General features: G+C 44.5%; 1 protein-coding gene across 13 annotated transcripts in view; it reads right to left on the minus strand.

Annotated features, from left to right (window-relative positions):
• CEP350 (centrosomal protein 350) overlaps positions 1-11,750 on the minus strand; it is an 82,220-nt gene extending 70,470 nt beyond the window's left edge. For 9 of the 13 annotated variants that reach the window (XM_075422536.1, XM_075422530.1, XM_075422537.1 and 6 more), the window contains exon 1: positions 9,113-9,301. The gene's annotated coding sequence lies outside the window, so the exon portion shown is untranslated. The other 4 variants (XM_075422526.1, XM_075422524.1, XM_075422527.1 and 1 more) reach the window with 4 other exon arrangements.
• Between the last annotated feature and the right edge of the window lie 2,070 nt (positions 11,751-13,820).

A 13,820-nucleotide genomic window follows, 5' to 3' on the forward strand; every position in this document is an offset into this window, starting at 1 on the left:
GGTGCTTTGTTTTTTGAGTATCCAGTTATGGGCAGCAAGCCAAGTGAAGTTAGAAAATTCTGCTTCTAGGACAGGTGCTGCAGAGCTCATTCAGGCAGAACAGCAGCTTTGTGCCTCCCATCATCTGTGCTGTAAATCCTAACACTGCCCTGCCCTGGAAATCGTCTAATTGATCTTCTCCATCACTGGAGCAAAGGGCTGTTGTGCTAGAAATGTAGAAAACAAATATGGGGGAATTTTGTATAAAGAACCAATTTTCAGAGCCACTGCAAATATCGTATCATACCAGTACCAGTTTCTTGCCCAAACACAAACATAACAAAACCTACTCAATGTGTAAATTTAGCATACAAGAATTTCTGTACTAGCAACCATTTCTTAAGGGATTAAGTATCCCTCTTCGTGTAACTGCTTGTGATTTATTCTTATCATCAGAATTACTAGTCTAGATAGGAGAACTTAGGGACTAGAATTGTTCTTGCTATTATACACACACAAATCTACATAGTTTACATTATGATGCCCTGTGAATACAGTATTGTAATACACTCAATGTAGTCCTTAACTCTCTACAAAAAGTACGAGATTAATTGGAAAGGTTTGAAATTCCTTGTTCTGCCTTTCACCCTGATACTCAAGCAGTCCTCTACCCAAGCCAAAAAGAATAAGAGTCAGACAAACAGTGAACACACTTTGGGGAACACCTTAGCTCTATAACTCACAGATGTGTGATGATCACCAACGGTCAGTAATTCTGTCTCAGTGCCTTGGTTCAAAAGCATACGACGCCCCGCTGTGAAAGGCCACTCAACCTCTCCTCCTTTCTGTACAAGCTGGGAAGCAATCACAAAGCGCTCCGCTGTATTTCTCCTAACGAATACCTGCAGCGCCGGCTTCAAGCATACCCTACAATGCTTACTGGCTTCAGCGCAGCCAGCGGAGATCCACCGAGCAGGTTTGCTTAACTCAGGTCGCTGTCGCTGGAAACACAGACCCGCAAGAACTGCGCGTTCTGGAGCTGTCTACAGTTTCAGGAAGGCAACACTGCAGTAGCTTTCAGTCGCGACGTAATCTTCGTAACTGTAAGGGTTTGCTTTTCAGATGTCCCTCTCCTTCGGAAAGGTGGGAGAAATTCAGCAGCTTTTCAAAACCCACCTACAAATCATGCTGATTCCCACCAACCTTTGAATTCCTACAGATTAACAGAATAACTTCTTTCACTTGTCACAGCTTACATAAATAAGCAGCACCCTACAAAACCCAAGCACTTGCATAATTCAATACCCTGTCTCTGCAAGGAGTTAAACCAGACAGAGAAGACAATTTAGTGCTATCACGAGTACAGCTAGAGGGTGGGGGAGAAAAAAAGAAATAAACGAAGACACAGTTGCCACATCTATTTACAGGACTGGCATACAGGGTAGTGGACCAATTAACACTAAAATACACTGATAGGAATATTGATCGGAGAATAATACTAAACTAAAAAATTATACAAAGGAAGTTTAAATTACTTTTGAAATACATTTTACATTAATACAAAAGTTGTCTTAATGTCCCATGAACAACTTTAAGAAGAAACACATTGTTAAAATTACATTCTGCAATGACTGCTTCAAAAAGATTTTTTTTGCTAAACTAAATGAAGAAATGAGCTCAACAGCCAAAATGCCAAAGAACTTCTGAGGAGACAGGAGTGATGGCAAAAGGTTATCTGCAGGCTGGATAAGGCTATGAGGATCTTAAAAGTTTGTTGAAAAAAAAAGGTGGAAGACTCCAGAATCAGCAGCACAATCTCCCGGTGATTTGATTGCTCACTGGTAGACACAGACACCCTGCATAGGTTCATTCAAGGTTGGTTTGCCAAGACTCATCTGGGGTGAATGGTTAAAATACAAACACCATTGTGTTCTGAAATTTTAATCCCACATCACATGCCCATCTCGTTCTTTACTCATTAGTCCACGACAAAAAAAAAATTACACAAGAGAAGGCACAGCAGAGCCCCTGCAGATAAGGACTGAAGAGGAAACTAGGGAAACTAGCAACAAAAGGATAAACTCCAAACTCCTGGAAGAAACTGGAGGGGGGGGGGGCGGAGACGGACATGACACGGCCACAAGACACGATAACCGCTCTCTTCTACAAACACTGTTCCTATGGGAAGACACTGAAGAGAACTGACAGCTCAGAAAGTGCATGAGAAGACACCAGAAAGGAGGAAAAGGAAACAAGAGAAAACCACTGCCAAACAAAAAAGTAAGACGAGAAACCAGCACTAGACCTACTACCAAACCTACCAAGAATGGCATTGAAAGGTACAACAGATAACAAAGTAACAAGTCAACACAGTTAAGAGCACAGCCTTTAAAAAGGAATGAGAGATACAAAAGTAAAATATGCTCAGCAAAGGTACACAAAAATGTGAAGCGATGAAAAAAACAGGGATGGGAAAAAAAGAAAGCAAAGTGGTGAGAGAAGCAGGATATAAAAAGGAAGAGAATGGAGAAAGGCAGGAAGGAGAGAGAAATGGAATGAACTTTTGAAGAATCAGCACAGAGAGCAGCAAAAAGGAAGAAAAGAAACTGATATACCGGTCCAATTGTAAAGTTTTTCAAGCACTCCCAGTATGATTTTTTTCCCTTAGTAGCACAGCTTTGCTAAGAAAAGAGGAAACTCGGAAGTCATGGCACTGAAACAAAGAAACGGGAGAGGAAATTGAATCACAGCCTCAGAGAAGGCAGAGAATGTGAGCAAGCGATCACCCACTTCTTTTCACTAATACTTAGTGGTTGTGCAAAAAAACCCCAGTATGGATAGGGAACAGTATTCCTCCAGACTTTGTTTCTTATAAAAACACAAGGGATACCAAATGAAAGGAGTACCACAAAAGAAAAGATCAAGCTTTGCTAAGAGGGAAAGAAACCAATTATTGATATTGACTTCTGCAGGATATTCTTAAATGTTTAAGACCCAAAGTGGCAGGTTTTTCTACAAACTGGATACACAGTGCACGAGGGCAGCACTTCACACAGTTTAAACTACGACAAGGCAGCAGCACCAATAAAAGAAGCCATCTTTTCCTTTCTTTATGCCTTGGTCTCTCCTGCCTAGGCAGAAAAGTCAGTGGCATTATGTGGTAAAGGAAAGTAGACTGGGAATGTGGTAAGGTGTAAGAGCAGCTTTTAGTTCTTTTCGCTTTACTAGTTTTAGCTATGTCATACCATAAACTACAACCTCCATGGAAGCAGAATGGGAAGGAATGAAAACACCGAGTAACAGCCAGATCAGTCGCACTCCTGTACTAGCTGCTGTCACGTATTATAACCTACAGTCGTTCCCCGAGAGCAAATGCCTGAAGCTGCTACTGCCTTTCCCTCAAGGAGAGTGAGTGGGACTGGGAAAAATGAGAACCATCCCCTTCACCACCTTCTTACCCGTGGAGATACTACTGGAGTCAATATGCCCTGCGCTGGTGTGTCCCACTGTACCCACACCTTGCACAGTGCAGGTAACTTGTCCATGATGGAAACGGGCACAGAGACAAATAAAACATTTCAGGGATGTTTTTTTCCTATTAACAAAAACATTTTAAGGTTCCAAGTACAAATAATTTGAAGTTGACTTCCAAATCCTAAGGACCCTCTGGGGCTCCAGTCCGTGCAGCTACAGCTCAGCACTGCTGGCAGTACCAGGCAGACGCAGGTGGACAGACACGATCAGACCTACTCAAGCAAACTGTTTTTCTGAGCCAGTCCAATGAAAGTAATGGAATTTCTATTTAAAGATGCCAGAAACACTTTCCATGTCTCCTCAAATACCACAGAATACAATTTATGATGGCTTGCTTGAATCTGGAATACAAATACCTTTACCTACTAATTTTTCTGGAATCTGAGCTTTTACCATATTGCATTATCCCATTTAAATGGGAGCTAAAAATATCTGTAATACAGTGTTCTAAGACTTTTTTTGGTTATGTTTATGGGCTTTTAAAATGCTTTTTTATACTACGGTAACATACTTTATTTTTGGCCTCAACATATTTCGAGAAAACTTTGTCTCTCAAAGTGGTTAGACGCAGGTGATTCACTGACCTTCCTCGGGACTGAGGACAAATTCCAGCTCAAACAACAAATGCATGACGTATTTGTCAAAAAAGTGCCACATCTCCAGAATCTACAGCCGACTGCAGAATCAGACGGGTCCTCCCCTCACCTTCTTTCAATGTTCATTTATATAATAAGCCTTCAAATGAAAGGTATTTCAAGGGCAAAGTTTCTGAAAGGAAGATAATATTCAAAATCCAAGTACAACTCCAACAGCCCAGTGCTTCATAGACACAAACTTCATCTTAAACACTTCTCCACCACAGGATCTTGAGCCTGTTATCTCTGCTTTGCTCCTATAAAATTATTCCTGCTACAAAGTTGGAGATTTTTCTTTTCATGATTTTTAAGCGATGCTGAGCTAAAGAGTCAACGGGTTCAAACTACTCAGAGTGCCTTTACACGTACTTTGCTGGTATTTAATGTGACTGGCTGCTAATACCATCCCACTTAGAAATGTTTTACTGATCCCCATTGCACTGCACCCCACGAGCGAGGCTGTATGTAATGACGATGGATGCAACTATGTAAAGCTGATGCAAGAAAAAGCTGGAAGTAACAAACACCAACAATGCCCAAGGAGACTGTGACTGCTGGCTGCTCTGAATGACTAAAATTTTAGTTAATATTGAGCATTTTGTCTTGTAATGTAAACAGTAAATGTATCAGAAGAACTCACACTCTAATCATTATGACTTTGGAAAATAATAATTGAAACAAAAAAAGCTTCAAAAGTAAAAGAAATATACCAGTAAAATTTGATCTGTCTTAAACTGGAAACACCTAAAAAAGCTTTTAGGGATATTAAGGTAAGACAAAAAAAAAAAAAAAAAGAGCAATCAAGATACATCACACACTTGCAGACAGAAAAGCAGCGAAGAATTTCAAAGCACATGTCACTACCTCTAACCGTGAACGAGGAAGACAAATGACATCAACAGTCATACCTCCATCAAATGTCAGAAAATATAGTAGAAAAATACAAATACACTTCATGAGCTCCAAGATTAAATCACTTGCATCAGTCAGCTACCAAATTTGCATCCAAACTATTGTGAAGATTTCTCTATAAATGAAACATTACTGAATCTGACTTTCCAACCGTGCGCTGAGGATGGACATTTACAACACCATTCTGCTACGAGAAGACAGGAAAACTTCCAAAAATGTCTCTGCTTCATCACAAGTGATGTAAAAGTGACGAAAAAAAACCCCTGGCACTAAAAAATGGATTAGCGGTTTTACTGAAAGTAAAAAGCATTGAATGTCTTGCTCTGCTGCATCACATGCTAGGAGGTACTCTGAGGAAATCTACTGAAATGAATGTTGTGACAGCTAACGTAACTCGATTTATTGTTCGTGAAGAAATCCGAGCACAAAGGCACAGAGAATGCATCCATTTATTAAGGAGATGCACGCGAGGGTTTGCCTATCCATTCACATGTTCTGTATTTTCTTTGACTTCACAGATCATTGCACTTGTGACAGAAAAGAAAATAAGCAACGTACTGTAGTTCCAAGAACAAATAAAATACTCCTGCCTTTGTCTCCTTGGCCTTCAACACAGAAGTTCACTTGTTCCATCTCCAGTGACTACAAACTGCACATTAGACTATTTCAATTCTTGCAGTCCAAAATAAAGCCATTCCGCAGAATACGCTTAAGGTCTTCAACAAGTCCTGTCTCATCTGACAAGGAACACTCCACTGAGGGAGTCTTCTTAGAATCCACAGGCAATCCTCTTGGCCAAGTACGAGAACCAGACCTGCCCATTTTGAGAGTCTAAGACAACAGCTTTCAGCTGCTCAACAACACCAAGGACAGGGGAGCAGAGCAGCAACTTCATCTGCAGCCGACTCAACTGCAGGCTGATTGCTATTTTCTTTCAAAGCAGAATAAAGTGCACAAAAACTTAAGGGAAAACGTTCCAAATGTCACTTTCTCATGTTTGATGCCTTTGCTCCGAAATTGCACTCAGAAGCAGCGTCTGAAAAAATGTCTCAATAACAACACAAAAAACACCAAAATCCCACAAGAAGCCAAACAGCGACCAGCAGCACTGTCTCTGACCTGGCATTACAAAGACTGGTGTCAGGACTCTGCTGAGAACACCTTATCTTGAACTAGCGAAAAACAGCAACAAAAGATTTTCTCACATTTAAATAATTCCATCCTATTAAATGCTTTAATTGTCCAAACCCTAAATCCGGACTTTTCTATTTCAGTACAACAATTCCTCCCAATGTATTTGCTATTAGCAAGCATAACACAACACATTAATATGACTGGAAAATATAAAAGAAAAATGTAGCTGTTTTTTAAACTTTTACAGTCTTTTGTCATGGACTGGACTTAATGTCAAACTCTGTCCTCAGCGAGGAGTGTTCTCACAATGCTAAAACACTGCCAGAATTAGTGTTAGCATTCAGTAAGTTGCAATTGACCTAGTATAATTGATCAGTTAAATTTATTTGCTCTATTCGTTCTCCAGTATATTGACAAAGGTTTCACACTTGCACATACAAGTAATTTTATTCTCATTTGCGTAGTCCATTAAAGTCTATTATATCATTAGCACAATGATACACATAGATCTTCCACGCACTTACATCTACAGATAAATTTTACACTCGGACATTCTGATCCAGCTCCATACCTAATATATTAACTGTACTGGGAAAGTTTTCTCCCTGCACTCAACTACCAAACCCCTTTTGTTATCATTATTAAACCACTGTACCTTTTCTCGCATTTGTCTGAACAGCATGAACTATATTAGCTTAAATACATCAGCAGCACAGTTCATACACCACTGCTGTACTGATAAAAAAGTCACACTCCGGATGTAAATTCTTAAGGTAGAGTTGAGCAGATTTAGCAACTTGACAGTGCCGAAATAATGCATATATCCCTCCCCACCTTCCCTAACAACCTCGCCTCTCCTCTGTGAGAGCAGCAGTTCTCATCCGACTGCGTCACCGGCCAGTCCAGCTCACTAACCCAGCAGAAAATTATTCACTTCTTTTTTTGTTGGGTTAGTTTCCTACCAGTTTATCAAACTGAACCAGGCTGCTGCATGGTCAACGCCAGAACTGGTCACAGTGGTGAAAGAGAAGCAGCAGCAAAACATCACACTCGCTCACCTTGCGTTGCGCAGCTACACCTGACTGCCACAGGTACGGCAATGTAACACTACGTGCACTAAAGCTCCGGGTTTCAAACGCATGCCGAACTTCAGAGATGTTAACAGGACTACAGCCTCACCTGGGCACACTAAAGTCAACTAGACCAATCACTTTAACGACTTCTATTCACAAAACACACAACATAACTTTCTTAGCAGAAACCAGCAGTACGTCTGGTAGAGGGGTGCAAGGAGACGCAGAAAGTTCGTTATACATGAGCCAACAAAACCTTTAGAGTAGATGTAGCAATTCCAAGATCAGATTCTTAGCCATTTAAGGGATGCTTTTACTATGGTGGCACAAACTGCTGATTAAGTTATTTCAAGACATGAAAGACACCATCCACACTGGGACTCCTCTATCTGTAAAGTCTTCCCAGTGTCATTGTGGCAAACTGTAGCTGTGCGCCAAAGCTTTGGAAGCTTAGTAGCGCAAATCCGTGCAAAAGTAATGTTTTACAGTTTTAAAATCATGTTCTTTCAGTTACCACCACACCTAGCCTAGGGACTCTACGAGAAGATCTACACCGATCAGCAACGTAATTTCCGCAGTACCCCGGCCCCTTGTAGAAACGTGTCGCTACCACGTAAGTGAAGTCGCTCTCTTTAGTGGATGCAGCACACCATTGTCTAAGGTAGTGTCACCCACACAAACCGAAGCCTTCAACAGTTTACAGCGTTCGTGTGGCCACACCCTCAGTTGCATTTAATTATCCAAAGCATTACCTAATGAAACTGTTGTAGCAACCAGAACTGTATGACAGAGCGAGCAGTTCACGTAGCTCAGCCTCTCCACGCAGTCTGACACAACACTTTGAGCTCACGTGCGAAACGATGAACAAGCGCCCGACCGTCTACAGCTCCGCATGCGTCTGTCCCACAAGCTTTCGGTCGCGCTCCTGGATGAGTTTTCAAGCCTGTAGCCCTGTGAAATAGTTGAAGAGGACCAGAACACTGAATGGACTGGTCAAGCTGTAAGTTTTCAAGTGCAAGACGCTGGAGTGTTCATCTATACGATGAAGCTATCTGACACACACACCTCTGCGCGCACGCACATACACAGTGTGCCAGGCAACGCTTGATTGCCGAGATACCGCTTATATCCAGGGACAGAAAGAGGGAAACCATTCCAGAAAAACTACACCAAGAGCAGGCATTCTATCACGGAAAACGGCGTCCCCAAAAAAAAAAAAAAAAGCCACAGTGAGGTAAAAGCCTTTATGCCAACCACAGCCCAGCTGAATGGCACCAAGGCAGCTGGAGAACGCTCGGGGCAGATGTCACCGGGGGATGTACGAGCCTGTTCAGCGGGCAGACCCCGAGGGAGCCCGGAGACCCCGAGGGACCCCGGGCAGACCCCGAGCCACCCCGGGCAGACCCCGGTCCTCTCCCTCCCCGCCCGCAGGCTCCGAGCCCGCAGTACAGGCACAACCGGAGCCGAGGTTTCGGCCTCCGAAGCGGGGCCCGGCGCAGTGCGGCGGCCTCCGAGGGGAGCAGGGGCCCCGCCGCGCTCCTCCCCGGCCCCAGGACGCGGACAGCCGGCCGGAGCCTCACAGAAAAACCCGGTTTGGGCGGTTTTCCCATACAAGGCGAAAAAAGACGGCGAAACCGGAGCTCCCCCCCCTCCTCCGCCACCCCCGAGAAGCGGCAGGGAACAAATTCAAACTACGAGGAGAAAGAGAGGGAGACTTCGCTGCCGCCGAGCCGAGTGACAGCCGGCAGCACCGCCCGGTCCCTGGCCCGCCGAGCCCCCGCCGCCCGCCCCGGCCCCGGCGCGGCCTGAGGCGGCGGCACGGCCGGCTCCCGGCGCCCTCCTCACCCGGTCGCGGCAGAGGTGGCGATCGATGCCCGGCCGCCCCGAAGCCAGGTCCCGGCGCATCCCGCGGGAGCGGAGAGAATGGTGGCGGGGAGCTTCGCGGCGCCCCCGAGCCCGAGCTCGGCGGTCCCCTCAGCGGCACCGGCCCGCCGCCATTACCGGCCAGCGACTGACACGGAGCGGCGGCGGCGGCGAGGGCCAGGGCGGGAGCGACCGGCCAAGCCTCGCGAGAACCGGGCCCGCAGCGGACCTTCCCGACATGGCGGCGCCCCGCCGCTTCCCCCCCCTCCCTCCCCTCCCGGCGGCGGCCATCTTGGGCGCGGCGCGGCCCCGCCGCCTCAGCGGCCCCGCAGCCCGCCTACCTTGCTGCGGCCGAGGAGCGGGCTGAGGTGGGCGGCGGAGCCCGGCGCCGGTTAAGCGTAGCTTTCATGGTGCCCGGGAAGCCCACGGCGGGGGAGGTGGCAGCCGGCGGCTCCGGGCCTCGGGGCGGAGGGGGGGGGCCAGGCCTCCCACCGCCCCTCCTGGCACCCCGCGAGGCGGGCAGGTCCGATTCCCCGCGCTCCTCGGGGCGCCAGAGCTTCCCTCAGCCTCGGAAAAATGTATTTTTCCAGTATTTCGCTCAAATCTTCCCCTCCCTCCGCCCCCAGGGCCGTGCAGGCTTGACTTGCCGGTTCAGTCCCCATGCAAATGGTGTCAAAATAAAAGAGCTGCGGCGGAGCGCTGGGTTTGGACGCACGAAGAGGACTTTGCAATGTTCACGGAGCGGTGCCAGCGCTGATGCTGGCATTCCTGAAGCAGCTCCAGCCGAAACTAGGGCACCATTTTCTTTTTTTTTTGTCATTTGTATTCATAGCTAAGTCATCTTTACAAAAATAATTCTTCTGCGAAATGAAAAGCGGCTCCGATTACAGTCCCCCAGTTGCCAAATTTGTTTAAATAAACGACATTTGCAAAACTTCAGAGATAACAACTGAGTACCACCGGCTCCATTTCACTTCTAGCAGTCGGCACAAACCCGGAGGATTTTGTTCGGACACTGTCTCCCAGCACATAGATTCTACCCCAAAGATGCATTTAAACCACCCACGTTCCAAAAATAGGTCTAAGATGTTGCCCAGCTAGAACAAAACTATTTCCACTGAAGAAGGGAAGTCATTAGAATAGGAAAAAATAAATTCTTCTACAGTTATCTTGGGAATGTCTCCTTCAGGGCTTGTCTACAACTTCACCAGAGTCAGGTTTTCAGTCATTAGTGTGCTTGTTCGACTACAGATGCTAAAATTCTTGGGGGGGCATGGGGGTGGAGAGTGATCTACCCCAACCGCTAAAGGATCACTAAAACTACTGAAGCTCCCCCCCCCCCCCCTTTTTTAACTAAGAAGGATTAAACTATTTTTACATAGCTTCTCCTCTCGTGAACGGTCAACATTTTGCTTATAAATTATTCCATTATGGGAACACCACATGAAAACACCCTAAACACTGACAGACCATTACAGCTGTGAAGCTTAGGCAATGCAGAACTTAATCATGTCACAATTACAGGATACTTGTAACATTACAGGATAATTTGGCTCTTTTACATACACAGACTAATTACAGAGTATATTCTCCAGCATAAGCATAGCTCCTTTGAAACAAGGGGTGAGCTTGAGTTGTCAGTGGTTAAACCTTTGAAAACGATTTTGTTTTGCCAGATGAGTGGGGAAAAAACAAATATGTGAACACCAAACGACGAGCACAGCTCCAATGGGAAAAAGTGGTAAGCAGTGCCAAATTCCCCCCTGAGTCCTCAAAGAGCAAACCTGCTCCTCCCAAATGCAGGAGAAGACTGTAAGTAATAATAGTAATGACAATTTCAGTCAATGAAAACAGTATTACTGCAGTGTATGGGAGCCCTGATCACAGACAAGGGCAAATTAAATTATTACATTGCCCATCATCACCTGGTGTTTGCTTAAATTTACAGCTTAATATTGCTGGATGGGCAGCCTATTTAAATTATTCAGCACTTTTGTAATGCACTACCTCTTTAATTATGCTTTTAAACATAGTTTCTCTTTTCTGCTTGGAAGCAGTTAATCTAGTTTCATGCTCCTCCTTCTCATCTGCAGGCAAACAAGGCATCACATTAGTATTTTCTTAAACATGAAACTCATTTGGTTTCAGTCAGTCAAATAAAATTAAAAGGCAACTACTGTTCTTGCTTCTAGATGGCTTCTATTTATTCTCTGTATCTGTCAGTGGAACTTAATTGTAAAACTTTAGGTTACTTTTTCAAAGATTCCCTACCAACGGGCGTAAAGCTCTGACAGGCAAACGTCACACGAGAAGAGAGAAAGACATTCTTATGGAACATGCAATCATTTCGTGAAATTCTGTAAGATTAGAAAGCAAGCAAGCAAGCGTTTACCTGCAAACAGCCACAGCGGAGAGAAAGGGAAGAACTGAACACGCTCCAGCTTCATGTACTGCTCTCTAAACCGTGAAGCAACGGAGATAACTGCAGCAAGCCCTGCCCAAGCACTGAAAGTGGTGGATGGAGACAGATACTAAGTCAAAAGTCAAGCGCCACAATCTCAGCTTATGCTAACTTGGTTATTGCAGCTTTAAGAGAGAGGTTTGGAAAGTTTTCCACTCCATACTACTCTTGCACACCCCTTCTAAAATTAGAAAGGGGCAGCTGGCTGTTGCAGCCGAAAGTGCGGCCCGAGCCCCCCGGACTCCCTCCCCCCTTTCCTTGACTGACGTGGCTCCCAAGAGTCACGGAGGAATTTGGGGAAGGGTGCTTCCACCTGTTGGACACGGAATGAGGTTGTCCAGGCATTCAATTATAAATCCAACTGTCAGGAGCTGACAATAAAGCAAGACACAGGACAGCTGTGAGGGCTACAGGAACGCCCCCCCTCACCTTCTCCATACTCCTACAGTTTTGCGGTTTGTCTTACAGCAGAAACAATGCATGAAAAATTGTGATTTGGCTTAGAAAATAGATCAGATTGGTTCTCATCATTTTCCAGCTTTGCTACACGCTCTTAGCAAAGAATCTGGCAAGTTGTTCATATATCATTACACACCTCCAAAAGCAGATTTTTCTTCCTAAATACAGCATGCTGGCGATTGAACTGTAGATGGTGCATGTAAGCTGCATTCTGGGCAGCAAATACTTCTATGCCTACAGAGCTTACCTTGCCTTTTGCATTCAGTTTGAGCCAAATCAATTATTAGTTCAAAACATTTTTCAAAAGAAGTATATTATAACCATTACTTTTTTTTTTGATTTGTGGAAAATGAACAATTGCTTTTGTTGATGTGAAAAAATGGGGGGGGGAAATTAGTCCTTGTAACAAACCTGCTTAGCATGCTCAAAACTCCACTGCTCAGCGCAGTGTGACTCAGAGCAGGGTGTGTGAGACAAGGCAACAGACGGGGCTGCGGGTTGTTCTAGGTCCTTTCACAACACCCGCGGCTGAAGGCGATGTGGGGATCGCCATCCTCCAGGTGCAGGAAGATCACAGAACAAGAGGCATCCCCTTCTCAGTCCCAAGGCCAGACCTGGTGTCTTTGCTCTATATAAGCACATTTTTGCTGTTACAGACTATTTAATTTGCTGATCTGCTGACAGTTAGGGACAGTTCAACTTCAGAAGTGCTATTATCTGTAGAAGCTGAGGTATTTTCTAGTTCGGAAAACATCAAATGGCTATGTTTGCTGCAGGCAATGAATTAATTATACAAGGAGGATAGTAATCAGCTGCCTGTGAGCAACGCAGACAGACATTACTCTTCACCTCTGGCTGAGCAGTTACTTAATGAGATCTGCATTAAGTATCTGTGGATATTTAATAAGAGTCTTTTAACGACACAGCCACAAACAGCTACAAAAAGGACCTACTACTTCAAGAGCAGGAACAGTCCTCTAATCCTGAGCCTTCCCCCTCCTCCAGAAGGGGCTAATGTGTACAGCATCTTTTCATATATTTCTCCAGACTAAGAGCACACCATATATTTGGAAATATATCTCACTTTTTCTACAGTTAAAAAAAAAAGTGATTCTCCTTTGCCTGGCACAACATTAAATAGAACATTAAGTCTTCAGTTTCCAGGCATCTTCCTATTTTGTGTTGAAACAGCAGAACATAGCTCTTTAATACCCCATAATCTTGGGGGGCAGTTTCAGAAAAAGAAAATAACCTGGATTACATATGTTTTATTTGTATAAGAGCATAGAATCTCCTGCCTTCATGTAATAACTCAGTCATCTTTTGTTGTGGTTGCCAGTTCTGCTACGTATATACTTTTCTTCTAAGCTAGTTTTTAGTAAGACTGTCCCTCCAGTCAGTTCACAGTGCACTGGTTTGCAACAGCAGAGGTACAGAACGTGCAGCTAGGAGTGGAACAAGAATGAAGTCATCCCTTTTGTCAGCTGCTGACTCTTGTATGAGACTAATGAAACAAGTGAGCCATACCTTATCATTAGTTCCAGCTGAAATCAGAACTGAGGAATAGTACAAGAACACCGAGTAAAAGACAATTCAGAGCTACTACCATTTCCTGAATTGTGCCCCATTAGAGAAAAGCACTGATATTATCAAATACACACATCTGCATCCCAGTATCTACCACCCCACTGAAGTTTCTCAAAAGTTCTACATTTTGCAGAAGGTTGTATTTTAGGCATCTGTATTTGGTCAAAGGTAAGAGGAAATATC

Source organism: Opisthocomus hoazin, chromosome 6 (genome assembly GCF_030867145.1).
Source record: "Opisthocomus hoazin isolate bOpiHoa1 chromosome 6, bOpiHoa1.hap1, whole genome shotgun sequence".
Taxonomy (NCBI): domain Eukaryota; kingdom Metazoa; phylum Chordata; class Aves; order Opisthocomiformes; family Opisthocomidae; genus Opisthocomus; species Opisthocomus hoazin.